The sequence below is a fragment of the Octopus bimaculoides genome, chromosome 27 (genome assembly GCF_046866305.1).
Source record: "Octopus bimaculoides isolate indiv1 chromosome 27, ASM4686630v1, whole genome shotgun sequence".
NCBI lineage: Eukaryota > Metazoa > Mollusca > Cephalopoda > Octopoda > Octopodidae > Octopus > Octopus bimaculoides.
The window spans coordinates 212,501-228,540 of NC_142954.1; the positions used below are offsets into that span (position 1 = coordinate 212,501).

At 35.7% G+C, this 16,040-nt stretch overlaps 1 long non-coding RNA gene across 3 annotated transcripts in view; it reads right to left on the minus strand.

Moving 5' to 3' along the window:
- Positions 1-12,387: 12,387 nt before the first annotated feature.
- LOC106875638 (uncharacterized) overlaps positions 12,388-16,040 on the minus strand; it is a 43,754-nt gene continuing 40,101 nt past the window's right edge. For all 3 annotated transcript variants that reach the window (XR_001410147.3, XR_016238704.1, XR_016238703.1), the window contains one exon: positions 12,388-13,708. This is a non-coding gene — a long non-coding RNA (uncharacterized LOC106875638). The remainder of the gene's footprint in view (positions 13,709-16,040) is intronic.

A 16,040-nucleotide genomic window follows, 5' to 3' on the forward strand; every position in this document is an offset into this window, starting at 1 on the left:
CTGACTTCTGAGTGTGGACATCCATCCACGTACAATCAATTCTGCCTACCAAATCCACTCACAAGGCTTTGTCAAGCAGTCAACAGATATACACACACACACACACACACGCACACACACACATCTATATACAACAAGCTTCTTTCAGTTTCCATCTACCAAATCCACTCGCAAGATTTTGATCAGCCCAAGGCTACAGTAAAAGACACTTGCCCAAGATGCCATGTAGTGGGACTGAACCTCGAACCATGTGGTTAGAAAGCAAGCTTCTTACCACACAGCTACACCTGTGCCTGCAAAGCAATGAAATCTTTCAACATGTAATTGTTTGTTTTCTGTGCATTATGGCCTGCGGAGTAATGTTCAATACCTGTTATCACATTTAGAATAGATCTGGCTGTCAGTCAAGTCCATCACAAAGATTTCCATATTGCCTTTGTTTTTAGTAATGAATAGTGGGCAGGTTATCTGTGACTGGTGCCGCAGGAGAGCAGGTACAATGACAAGGACGATACTTTGGGGTATATTGTCATATTCTTTTGCAGGCTATGTTGAATTCCTGTCAATTTCAACTTTGCTTTCCACCCTTATGGGGTCACAAAAATTAAGTATATGTCAAGTGCTAAGGTTGTCCTTTTTTCCTGGCATACAGATGTCACTGAACAACATTATCTGATCTGGAGGGGGCGTTCTGCTGGCTAGAAATAGCAGTCAAGTCTTCTTCAAACTATACCCTTTCTTCTGAAAAACGTACTCGTTAAAAACTATTGTGCTACATATGACATGACCACATGACCAACAAAACTCTCTGATGTTGTTATACATCACTGGTCACAATGCGCTTTGCATCATTTTAGATTCTGAATGACACCATCCTGCTGGCCATCATTCACCACAGAAAGGGGGTACTGGAGTAATGTGAAATGAAGTATTTTGCTGAAGAACACAATGCACCACCTGGTTTGGGAATCGAACCCCCAGTCTAGCTGTCATGAGTGCAGCAGCGTAACCACTAGGCCATGCACCTTCACAATGCTAGATATACTATGACTAAATGAAAGAAGAATGGTCATTTTTGGAATGTTGTTGATCATAGATCTTCTTGATCAGGCTGATTCAGGGCTAAACAACAACAACTTTTTTTAACCAAACCTTCCTCCTTTATTTTAAAGACAGAATGATATGACTTGAGGGATATTTTTGCTTCTGTTTCTAGCAGGGTGAACAATAACAACACAGAGGCTCCCTCATTAGCTTCACAAACAGAAACTTGATATAACATTTGTATTATTAATATTTGTGAGACCAATAAGAATTTTGAGAGATATTTTTGCTTCTATTTCTTGCAGGTTAAAGAACAACACAAAGGTTCCTTCATTAGTTTCTCAGACAGAGACTTGACATATTTTCGTATTATTAATATTTGTGAGACCAACAACAGCTGAGATGGTACGACACCATTTATTTAACTGTAATTCTATGCTATTTTCAACCAAGTCATGTGATTGTAACACATCTGCCTGAGGAGGAAACCTATTAAAGTCTGAAACTGATCTGTGAGTTTTCTTTGGCTTGTTAAAATTATTCGGGGTTATAACCCTGAGATTATTATTTTACAGAGAAACTATAAAAGTCTTTAGATACAATGTTATGTGATGATTGAATTTCTTATGTGGTCACGTATTATACAGTGTGTGGTATGTGTGTGTGTGTGGATGTGAATGGAAGTATATCTGTGTGGATGTAGGCATGTGTATGTATGTATGTCTGTGTAGATGTGTGTGGATGTATGTGTGTATGTATAGATGTGTGTGTGTGTTGATGTCTGCATTGTGTGTATATGTATGCGTATGGGTGTGTGCATATCGATGTATGTATAGCTGCATGTGCATATGTGTGTATGGATGTATGCATGTGTGTATGTATGAATGTGTATGCATGTTAATGGATGTATGTGTATGTATCCGCATATATGTGTGTGAATGTGTATGTGTGTGTGTATGCATGCGTGTATGTGAACATATATGTATGAGAGGCTGTATGTGTGAACAGATGTATGTGCGTATGTGGATGAGTGTGTGGAAATATATATACGTGCATGCATATCGTGTGTGTGTGTGTGTGTGTGCATGTGGATATGTATGTGTGCATGTAAGTGTGTATATGTGTACATTCATCTGTCTCTCCCCTCACCACACGTATGCTAAGTCACAGGTCTGAGAAGAATGAAATAAAACACCGAGCAAGGAACCACATCAGGTGGCTAGAAGTTAAAAGACAGGAAGACTGTGTAAGGAAAGAAGAAGTTTGCCAATATTCTGTCAGTCATACCAAGAAGGGGCTGCAAAAATGCTACTTTGAATCCAGCAATCCAAGTTCGAATCTTGATACTTTATTTAATTTTTGTTTATTAGCTGTGTGGTAAGAAACTTGCTTCCCAACCACATGGTTTCTGGTTCAGTCCCACTGCGTGGTACCTTGGACAAATGTCTTCTACTAAAGCCTCAGGCCCACCAAAGCCTTGAGAGTGGATTTGGTAGACAGAAATTGAAAGAAGTTCATCATATATATATATATATATATGTGTGTGTGTGTGTGTGTGTGTGTGTGTGTGTGTGTGTGTGTGTGTTTGTGTGTATGTATTTGTCCCCCTCTTCCCGCCATCGCTTGAAAACCGATGTTGATGTATTTACGTCCCCATAACTTAGTGGTTTGGCAAAAGCAACTGATAGAATAAGTACTAGGCTTACAAAGAATAAGTCCTGGGATTGATTTGTTCAACTAAAGGCGGTGCTCTAGCATGGCTGCAGTCAAATGACTGGAACAAACAAAAGAATAAAAGAATATACATATGTAAATGATGACAATGATGATGATGATGACAATGATGATGATGATGACAATGATAATATATGATATTTTGTTGTTGGTAAAAACAACAGCATTCTCTTTGTGTTTACAGGAAGAATGAAAATTTTGCTTATCAAAAATCCAAATAGATTTCTGTCTTCCTCGTAACATCCTTTTCCTTTCTTTTCTTCCCTCAGTCTTGCAAGTTACTTAGCAACTTCACTGGTGCCAGCGGCATGAAAGAAAGCCCCCATGCTGTAAAGTGGCTGGTGTTAAGAAGGGCATCATCCAGCTATAGAAACCATACTGAAAGCAAACACTGGGACCTTGTATACCTCTGCAGTTCACTGGAGCCCATCAAACTGTCCAACTCATGCCAGCATGGAAAACAGACATTAAATGATGATGATGATGATGATGATGGTAAATACCATTTTATTGTTATTTTTCCTTTTTGATTGAGGCAGCTTACTTTAAGTACACTACGAGATATTGTTTGCTTTTCTTTATTGTTGTCTGTCTAATTTAACACTTGACTATTTGTCTGCGTCTTATTTTGCCATTATTTGATTGGTTTCCGTCTCCTTTTTCAATCAGTTTTATACTTTGACCATATTTATATACCAAGTTTCTATCTAGAATCCATTATCGTAAACTGTATTATTGTAAATGTTTAATATCTTCAACACAGTCACATGAAACAGCCATTTGTGTTGTTATAGTATTTTTTTTTCCTGGAGTCGTCAATTTTATAGTGTCTGCAAAATTTGCTGATAGGAAAAAAAAATTCAGTTATACAGAAGTGGTGACTGGGAAGGATGGAGAGGGATGGAGAGAAAGAGAGAGAGAGAGAGAGAAAGGGACATTGTGATAAAATGAAATAGTTAACAAAATGGGAAGAAAGATTGTTTGAGACTAATAAAAGAGAGGCCAACAGGAGATATATAGAGAGTGGAGAGAGATGGAGTATATAGAAGATATATATATATATATATATATATATATATATACACACATATATACATACTTGGAAATGGATGCATGGCGTTTGATCATATAATAATATAAATAATATATATATGCATATATACAAACATATATGTACATATCTACATATATATGTATATACACATGCATATATGGGTACAGGACGTCAAAAAAACGTGAACAAAATGAAAAACGAGAACATTGAAAAGCAAAAACATGGAAAAGGAACTTTTTTGAACAACGAAAGAAGCAAATAGAGAAACAAGACAAGCAACATAAAGAACAATTCCTTCATCAGTTGTCCCCTGCTTTATCTACTTTGCGTTTTGAACATTGGGACAAGACATGACTTTGTTAAAACAGTCGTTCCCGCAAAGCAAATTAAATAAAATTTAGGATTTTCGGAGGTTTAAAGTGGTAACAAAAACAGGACAATGAGAACAAAACAGTAAAAACAAATGGTAAGGGCTGTTAAGCCATAACAAGGTGAAGTGGTGAACACTGGAGAAACAAGCTTTGACAGGAGACAGGCAAAAGTATGTCTTGTCTCTTATGAGAGGTTTTGACTTTCCAATTTCTAATGTTTAATCTTAATTTTTTAATTGTTTAATAATATATATATGTATATATATATATATATATATATATATATATATATATATCTATGAGAGGTTTTGTAAAAAGGCTGTGTAAAAAGAAAGAGTAGCCTTGGTCACGTGTGTCCGGCTGCTATTTCTTTTCGTTCTTGGACTCCCCAAGCTCACACGTACTTCTTTGCCCCTCCTGTTCGCGCTTCACAGCGTTCAATACATACACACTTCACGTCTGGCTGTACAGCCCTTTTGCTCGTTTGTTTATCCACCGTTTCGTTTTCCTGTCTTGTTTTCCGTCCGCCACTACCCTCCACGAAAATAATTTAATTTGTGTTCGTGGGCCTTAATTCTTCGAAACGCCGGTGTTTTAATGGTGGCAGCTGATGAAGGAGATGTTTCTATGTGGCTTGCTTGTTTGTTGTACTTTGTTTATCATTTTGTCCATGTTCTTTTGCCACGTCATGTACCCAGTTATGTATCTATATGTACATGTAGATGAAGGTATGTACATACATGTACATATATATGCATATCCTCATATATTGTTTGTATCACGACAGAACGCACGTGGTAACCTTTATACAGTAAGTTTTATATATATATATACATATATATATATATATATATATATATATATATATATATATATATATATATATATCTTACTCGGAAAAGGATGCGTCGCGTTCGATCATATAGTAATATAAATATATGGATATATGCATATATCCATTTGTTTTCTGTTTCGTTTTTCGTTTCTCATTGTGTTTACCATTTTTTTGATGTCCTGTATCCATATATGCATGTATGTATACATATAGATGTAGGTATGTACATATATGTATGGATATATGCACATATCTATATATTTATATTATAATTGTATGATCAAATGCCACGTATTCTTTTCCAAGTAAGCTTTATCTTAATAATTACTATGCGCACTCTTCTACTATCTCTCTCCTTCTCTTGTTCTTCATCCTTTGTATTTCTCTCCCACCCTTTCCTTCTTCTTCTTCTCTCCCTTTCACCGTTCCCTCTCTCTCACTCCTCCTCTTCCTCCTTGACCCTCTCGTCGCTGACACGTGACGAAAGGGGTTCTTTCTTTCTGCCCACTGATCTTCCTAAAGAACAGATGTGATTTTTCTGTCTCTTCTACTTAGCCTTCATAATAATTTTTCTATCGTCTTGGCCCATCAGCCCTCACTGTTTGTTTTTACTGTCTTGTTTTTACTTGTTTTTACTTGTTTTTACTGTTTTTATTGTTCTCACTATCCCGTTCTTGTTAACACTGTCACCCTCGGCAAAAAATTCCAAATTTTATTAAATTTGCTTTGTGGGAAGGACTGTTCCAACGAAGTCGCGTATTGTCCTTGCCTTCAAAACATGGAATAGATGGACAGGGATAACAAATGTATATATATATATATATACATATATATATATATATATATATATATATATATATATATATATACACACACACACACACACATATGCATTCATGTGTGTATGGATGTATGTATTTACACATGTATGTGTAATGCACATATTAACCTTTGATATTCATTTAGCTAATTGATTTGATAACATCAATTAGGAGTGAATTTAGTGAAAAATTAATGGCATGGTTGGATGGGTGGGGATTTCAGAAAGCATGGTGCTTAGAAATATATTATTGTGTCCTAATTAGAATCCAGCTGTCTGTCAGATCTTTAGAATTGGGAGATGCACAAATGCACGCACACACACACACACATACACACATAGATGGACATACATGGACACACACATATGTCAAAATATTTATATGCTCTGTCCAGTTTTAACTGGGTATTTGCCAGCAACTTAAAACGTTGAAGGTTAAGACTGTGTTTTTGCAAATGATAAGAAAGAATAATGCTAATTCATGCATACTGTGTGTATATCCTCTTGCTGCTGCTTCCCCTCCTCTTCTTCATCTTTGTCATTATCGTCATTGTCATCATCATAATTATCATAATTATCATAATTATCATCCTCCTCCAGGTTGTTGTTGTTGTCATCATAACCATCATCAACGTCCTAGTCATTGTCATTGTCACCATCATCATCATCATCTTCTTCGTTGTTGTTATTCTCATCATCATTGTAATTGTTATTGTCATCATCATCCATGTCATCACTGTCGGTATCATCATCTTCATCATTAGCAGCAGCAGCAGCACACATGGGTTGGCTAGGTCTACACACTTACTAGTCTTGATTGCATTTTGGTTTCATAAACACACATATTTATATATGTGTCTGTGAGTCAGAGAAGAAAGCAAACAAAGGGACCGACACAGCTTGGCACCAGTGATGTCACAACTCATTTCTACAGCTGTTAAGTGAACTGGAGCAATATAAAATAAAGTGTTTTGCTTAAGAACACAACACACAGCCCGGTCCAAGAATCGAACTCGTTACCACATAAATGTGAGCCTGATGCTCAAACTACTGAGCCATGTGTCTTCATGATGAAATTTATGTTCACAAATTAATGCAAATGAAGAAAGCTAGTGCATCAGATAATGTTTATGATTATTTTTCACACATTCATAAAAGAAATATAAAAACAAGAAAAGGCGTTAAACATTTAAATTTTTAGAAATTTTTATTTCTCATTTGTATCTCTTTCATTGTTACTTGTTCTTTTCCAACAATCTATTTCATTCTATTTTTTCATTTAGCATATCTTCTCCATCACCATTATTATTGTTATCATCAATCATCTCGTTCTATACATTATAATATGTATTTTTATTATCACAAACAATACAATAGCAATCACTCTTGTCATTATACTAATATTCGTTATTAATAGAGCAATTAGAATGTATTGATTTTGGCATGTGGCCAAACTTATTGAAACAGGATACAACTGATTAGATCTATAATACAATATATTACTGATGGTTATTTAATCAGTACCCTGCTACCGAAAGAAAGAAAAAAGCAAATTTGATCTCAGCTGGATTATAGTATCTTATATGCTATACTGAGTTCTAATGAAGACACAATGTCACAAATTTTGTGGATTTTATCATTGTCACAACATCACAAATTTTGTGGGTTCTGAGAAAGTTACAATGTCACAAATCTTGTGGATTCTGACAGACACAGCATCACAAATTTTGTGCATTCTAACATATCACATCACAACATAAACAAAATGTCACAAATTGGGTGCTTAAATAGAAACAATGTCACAAATTTCGTGGGTTGTAACATAGTCACAATGTGACAAAATTTTGGGATTTCTAACATAAGCATATCACAAAATATGTGGGTTCTAACAAACATGTCACAAATTTTGTGGGTTCTAACATAAGTACAATTCACAAATTTTATGGGCCCTAACACAGTCACAATGTTCCAAATTTTGTGGGTTCTAGCAGAGACACAATGTTATAAATATTGTGGTTGGGGTATAACCAATTTAACTGATGCCAGCACTTCACTGATAGCAACTTAATTTAACTACCTTGGAAGAATGAAAGACAAAGCTGATCTCGGTGGGATATGAACTCAGAATGTCAAGGGTCACAACTAAATACCACAAAGCATTTTATCTGTCACTCTATCAATTCTACCAGTCCACCAAGCAACTGTTGAGGTGTAATATAATTACAGTGGAGGTGCATGGCTTAGTGGTTAAGGTGTTGGACTCATGGTTGTAAGATTGTGGTTTCGATTCCAGGATCATGTGATGCATCGTGTTCTTGAGCAAAACATTTCATTTCATGTTGCAACAGTCCATTCAACTGGTAAAAATGAGTAATGCATGATGGGACAGTGTCCTGCCCAGGGAGGAATATATACTAGAGAAGTCAGGAAACTGGCCCTATGCTCCTTGTCCACATTACACTGAACTTACAGAGTAAAGTGGTCAACCATACACACACCCCCTTTCTGGGGTTGATTAAGTAGCAGTTGTAAATGTTATTAAAATACTTTTATTATAAATGATATTAACTGATATTATGATCAGTGATGTTGTTGTCGTTGCTGTGCTAGAACAATGGTGACATAGCCATACATGTTTACTCACTAAGGGATTATAAGGTATATATATATATATATATATATATATATATATATACACATACATACATACATACATACATACAACAATAACAGTAATAATAATCCTTTCTTCTATAGTCACAAGGCCTGCAATTTTGTGAGAAGGGACTAATCAATTACAATGACCCCAGTGCTCAACTGGTACTTATTTTATCGACCCTGAAGGGATGAAAGGCAAAGTCAACCTTGGTGGAATTTGAACTCTGAACGTAAAGATGGATGAAATGCTGCAAAAAGTTTTGCCCGGCATGCTAATGGTTCTGCCAGTTTGCTACCATAATAATGATAACAACAACAACAATAAATGAATGCCCTAGACTTGCCCAAAAGGATTATAAGTTGTGGTGACACATTGAGGTAGCAAAAATGCAATACTGGAAACTATGTGAAAAGTGGGTCATTGAGAGTGGCAAGACATGGTATGAGCACAAACCGCAGTGAATGGTGGAGTCAGTGACCTACAAAATCCTGTGGGATTTCTCAATCTAAACAGATCAGGTGTTAGAAAATAACAAACTGAACCTAATGGTGATGGACAAGGTTTATCACATGTGCTATATAATTGATGTGTGGCCCTCTGACCCACAAATAGTCATGAAGGAAGGCAAGAAAATAGACATATACAATCCTCTTAAATAGCCCGCCTATGGAAAAGGAAGAAGGTAAAGATAGTGCCAATTATTGATGGGTCCTTGGGGACAGTATCAGAAGACATAAAGAGGAATATAAAGGAAATCAGAATAAAGTGCCCGGTAGAACTGTTACAAAAGGATTACCTCCTTGACATGGCCAGAATAATCATGGAAGTATTAGATTAGCTGAAAAGAACAGATAGCATGGTGCTGTAAGCTGCAGGTGGCAAACCCACTACACATGCAAAGACTCCAGGAGATCCAACAAACCCGAGTTAAAAAGGAAAATTATAATAATGATATTTTAAAAAGATTGACGTAACTCTTCACAAAGGTAAATAGACAACACAAAGAGTACGATGCGATTGCAAGAGATGTTTTATTGGTTGAATGATATTTTGACAGCTTGCCTGTCTTTGTTGAGTTCTTTTCATTTTGAACTTGACAAAGACAGACAAGCTGTTGAAATAGTGTTCAACCAATAAAATATCTATAGAAATCACATCGTGCCCTTTGTATTGTTTAATAATAATAATTATAATAATAACAATACCAATGACAATAATAATAATAATAATAACAATAATAATAATCTCAAACACAAGTACAAAGCTACAAATTTGGGATTAGAGTAGATTAAATCAACCCTGAAGCAACTGGTATTTATTTTATTGAGCCTCAAAAAAGCCAACATTGCCAGAATTTGAACTCAGAAAGCAAAGGGACATATCCAAATGCTGCAAAGCATGTTTTGCACCATTCTACTGATTTGGTTTTCTATCAATTCTTCATAATATCAATAATGGTTTCAAATTTTGGCATAAGGCCAGGAATTTAAGGGGAGAGGTTTAAGTCGGTTACACCGACCCCAGTGTGTAACTGGTACTTATTTTATTGACCCTGAAAGGATTAAAGGTGAAGTTGACCTTGGGAAAAATTTAATTCAGAACATAAAACTGGAAGAAATGCTATATATATATATATATATATATATATATATATATATATACACACACACACACACACACACACACACACACATATATGTACACACATACATATATATACATACATTTGTGCATGTGTGTGTATATATATATATATATATGTGTGTGTGTGTGTGTGTGTGTGTGTGTATATGTATGTATCTATGTATCTATATGCTTATATACAGGTATCTTTCAGTTTCCATCTACCAAGTTCCTAATTCCTCCACAAGGCTTCGCACTGCCTGGAGTTATAGTATAGTAGAAAACACTCAAGGTGCAGTGCAGTGAATTGAAACTGAACCTAGAGCCATGTTGTTGGGAAGCAAACTTCTTAACCGTGCAGCCATGCCTGAGCCTAGCCTGTCTTTTCTGTAGCTAACTCCATTCTTTGATGTTATCATATTATACTCTACAGATGTTTTTCAGATGACCACCATTTGTGCAAATGCTTCATGTGGCAAATGCCTGGATTACACATCCCAACTGACATAAAAAAGCTTATGTGCTGGTGCCACCTAAAAAGCACCCTGTACACTCAGTGAAGTGGTTGGTATTAGGAAGGGCATCCAGTCATAGAAACCATATCAAAACAGACAACTGGAGCCTAGTGCAGCTCTCTGGCTTGCCAGCTACTGTAGAAACTGTCCAACCTATGCCTGCATGGAAAATGGACGTTAAATGATGATGATGATGATGATAATGATGATGATATATGCATATATGCATATATGTGTATATATATATATATATATATATATATATATATATATATATACTAATAAGTTTGATATTAATAAGACACTGGCTACTACTCTGTTTTAATCTATGCAATTTTACTTGCAAGTCACATGTCCATCTAAGGAATATGGAAGAAAGCATTTACCAAAGGTGCTGCAGACTGGGATTGCAATGAAATCCATTTGATTATAAAAGATATGTTCCTACATGTAATATTTTACTACCAACTAGGTTTCATATTTGATACAGAATGAAAGCTTCTATCATTGGGGCAATTTAGGGATTTCTGAAAGGTGCTATTTGTAAGGATTAGGGATAGAGTTGGGTAGAATACAGGTTTGATATTGTAGAGGTTATTATCACAATTTATTGGTATTATAATAATAATAATAATAATAATAATAATAATAATAATAATAATAATAATAATAATAATAATAATAATAATAATAATAATAATTATTATTATTATTATTATTATTATTATTATTATTATTATTATTATTATTAGTGTTATAATTATGAAAAGATAACTTTCCTTGTTTTTGTTTTTTTCTGATATCATTATATTTTGTACAATGGTAACATTTTTTTGTTCTTGTTTCTTTTTTTTTACTGCTTCTAAATATTAAAAAAAAAACAAAACAAAAATAATGAAGTATCAAAAAAATCAAGAAATTTAAACAACCCCCCCCCCCATCAAACATAGAATTCTCGGCACTGTTCATCATCCCGTTCTTTGATGCCAAGCTCTCCATTGAGCAGAGTCTCTGTGGTTTCAACGCTGTCTATCAGGTTATGTTGATCTGAGAAAGAGTCCCGGTGTCGTGGAAGCAAGAATGTGACACGTGTCTTCCGTCGACACTGCAATACAATGTATATGATACAGCCAAGCACAACAATGACTCCTAGAGTGACGACAATGGCTATTTTAATGTTGTACAGCAGCTTCTTATTGCCATAAATGAAATGGTGTGAGTGTAAACGCTCATGGTGATGGAAATTGTTTGACCTGAATATCTGCGACGCTAAAGATATTTCGTTGCTGTGATCCATGGCGGTGGTGAGAAATCTATTTTGGGATTCCAGTTTGAATATTTTGATGTAACTGATGAGAAAATTACATATATACATCTATGTTATGGATGTGTGTGTAGAAAGAGAGAGTGTGTGTAGGCATGGTGGATATTCACAAAGAGAGAGACAAAGAGAAAGACAAAGAAATTGTATGTGTGACTAAATAGTCAATCTTTTAAAGTAGAGAAAAGAAAGTTTATGAAAATCAATATTTGTCATGCAAGCTAAAATAGAGAACAGAAAAAATCCACAAAGCTAATAAGAAAACTTTTTAGAGAAACTAGCTCAATGTTATATATATATATGTGTGTATGTATGTATTATATATATATATATATTTTTTTTTTTTCTGCTGAGATGACAGTCATACAAAATTCGTAGATGAATGGAATCTTAGTCTGCTTTGCTTTTGTGGGTTTTTTTCTTTTTCTTTAGGTTGTTTTCTTTAATTTCCAAGTGATTTTTTTTTCCTCTTTACAAGTTTGTATGAATACAGACAGACAAACGAGTGAATCTGTCTGTAAAAGTTAGGCAAATCTAGGCAGAAGTAAAATGAATCAGAAATAGAAATTGCGCAAAGATGGGAGAAAGGTAAACAAGATTAGGGAGAGAAAGGTAAACAAGATTAGGGAGAGATTATTCTGTCAAATGTAATGTTTATTTATTAACATTGTTTTGAATTAATCATTAATTATCTTATAGCCTCAAGATTAACATGACGTGATTGTTTTTAGATTGACATTGTAGGGTAGTTGTGAGAGGCCTGACATGGCTGTTTTGAACAGAATATTTTGGCTGGATTAGATGCTGAAGGATTAAACAAAAGAAGGAAAATTTTGGCAGTAGGTGTACAGGGAGAAGCAGAAGGGGTTAAGTTCAAGTAGGGGGTTGAGGCAGACTTACAAACAATTAAGTATAACAAAGCTGAAGCAGGAATAGTTTAGGCTGATTGTTGTGGTCTAGATCCTGCCAACATAATGTCTAGCAAGCATTTGTGCTAGATAAAATACAAATGACCATTAACTCAAGTGTTGAAGGAGAGTTTTAGAAACTGGTTTTTATGTGGAAGTCCTTTGGTCTCCTTGAAGTCAAATACTACAACGGAAATATCTAGGTTAACAAACTAATGATCATGGATATGTGTATTATGCAGTTGGCTGTGGATTGTCTGTATTAATATGGCAGCTTTCATGCCTGTGATTGGAGATTTATGTAATTAGGATCAGTAACTGTAGGGAGTTGATGAAAACTCAAGAAGTGTGTCTCCCACTAGCTTTGAGTAACAAAGTTACAAAATAAAAAATCACTTTGGAGTTAGCTTTAAATTTCTGTCTGGTTACATGTTATAACTTTACTTAATATATATGCATACTGCTGTGTGTGTGTGTGTGTGTGTGTGTATGCATACTGCTGTGTGTGTGTGTGTATATACATATCTTTATGTGAGTGGGTACTGGTTCATGAGTTCAGTTCAATCTGTTGAGAAGAAACCCACAAATAAAATGAAAAGTTGTTGTCTGGAGAAAGTCAAAAGGTCATCACTCTTGGGAGGCCATCATTTTCTAAAGACCATTGGCCTTGGAAGCTCATTAATATGAAGAGGTCATTAACCTGCAGAGGTTGATAACCTAATATCACAATATTAGCAGGAAGATGTTTTACAATTCGTCAGCTGGACATCAACAGGTCACCAACACAAAGTCATGAAGGGATCACCAACAGTATTTCCAAAAATCTGTAAAGAGAATAAAAAGAAATCAGTCTCCATTATTGAACATTATAGAAAGTGAAGATAAAAAAGGCACAAGAAATATACATACACACACATATATACATAGATAGTGGAAATCAGCTGCCCAGTGGATGTTAATATAAAGCTAAAGATCAGCGTAAAAGAAAATACCTACGCTGAACTATTGAGGAATCTGCAGTTACTCTATCCAGATTACAAGTTCAGGTTCATACCTGTAATTATTGGGGCACTGGGATATGTAACACACTACCTAAATACCAATCTTGAGAAATTAGGCTTCTCAAAGCCAGAAAGAAGAAAGCTGATTCGAAGATTACGGATCCAATCCATCACTGGAACTGTAAAAATATGTAAAACTTTCCAGAAGTTTATCATTTAAGTGTATATGAGCATGTCTACATATGCAACTATATGCATGAGATTACATAAAACAAATCATATAAATCTGCACACATACATACATACATGATGGCCGTCCACTCGTGACCGAGGAAGACCATTGCTGACCTTCAGGAACATTGTACGCACTAGGACTAAGTTATATTTTGCATTTGCAGCTCTGTTGGTGGCTAATGAGCCCTGCTCTTGACAAGCATACATGACTGCAAACATTGCAGACCAAGCTTTCCCCATTCACTATACGAGCCATGCGCTTTCGTACAGCTCGCTTAAGTACTTCATGCTGGATACGTGCTCTCTCAAAAGTGTTGATCCCCTCCTTAACCTGCTCTCTCCATCTGTGGCAATGACAGGCATTATTCTCCCAGTCAGTGTCCTGCATATCACAGGTCTTTAATGAGGACTTGACACAGTCCTTAAATCGCAGTCTTAGTTTCTGCCAGAGTCTCCTTCCATTCACAAGTTCTCCATATAGCATCTGCTTAGGAATCCTGCTATCCTTCATTCTAATAAGGTGTTTACTGAAACAAGTAAAAGAATAAAAGAATATATATCCTTTTTTCTTTTACTTGTTTCAGTCATTATACTGTGGCCATGCTGGGGCACAGCCTTGAAGAATTTATAGTCAAATAAATCAATGCCAGTGCTTATTTTTCTTTTAAAAGCTGGTATTTATTCTATCGGTCACTTTTTGCTGGACCACTAAGTTGCAGGGATGTAAACACACCAACACTGGTTCTTAAGCAATGGTAGGGGACAAACACAGACACACACACATCTCCATAAATATATACAACAGGCTTCTTTCAGTTTCCATCCACCAATTCTACTCACAAGGCTTTGGTTGGCCTGAGGCTATAGTAGAAGACATTTGCCCAAGGTGCCACGCAATTGAACTGAACCTAGAATCATGTGGTTGGGAAGCAAGCTTCCTACCACACAGCCATGACAGTGCCTATAGAACTGATACTCTGTTGGTTACAACGATGAGCTTTCCAGTTGATTCGATCAACAGAACAGCCTGCTTGTGAAATCAACATGCAAGTGGCTGAGTACTCCACAGATACGCATACCCTTTACATAGTTCTAAAAGAGATTCAGTGTGGCACAAAATGTGAAAAGGCTAGTCCTTTGAAATGCAGGTGTTACTCATTTTCGCCAGCTGAGTGGACTGGAGGAAGGTGGAATAAAGTGTCTTGTCAGGTATTGAACTGATGAACTTACAACTGTGAGCTGAATACCCTATGCCACAAGCCTCACTGTGCCTACATATAACATATTCAAACAAAATATGATGCAAATTTTAGGCATTGGGTGAAGAGTTGCTTAAAATACCAAATTAAAAACCTATATATTGTCCTATTTCAGCCGAATGAAACTTAATTGACTGGCAGAGGTAAATACCATTCCTGGAATAGGAAATAGAACACCTATAGCGATCTAATACTAATGGAAAGTTGCTGATTCTAGAGCAGCTGGAATATAAATTCACATTTCTACCTGTTCTCACTGGGTTGCTGGCTTATGTCACAACTGTGTGTTATCAAATCTGAAATCTTGAGCAATGAACAAAACAGGAAGGACGCCATTAATCAACAGACTAATCCGTTAATGGAAGTGTTGTTGAAATATTTAAATATTTTAGAAAACTTCACTAATTCCCTTTCTCTCTCTTGTTCTGTATACAATGATGTTACATTAACACACATATATATTTATACATACATACATACATACATCAAATCAGACCCATTGTTAGTGTTCAGGTCACTGCTTGGAATCAAACTCGGAATATTGGGGTTAGTAGCCTGCGCTCTTAACCACTATGCCATATGCCCGTGGGCAACAACAAACAAGATGAGGACAAATACCCATCGAATGTAAGTAATGTAAATCAGACCCAGTATTCATTTTT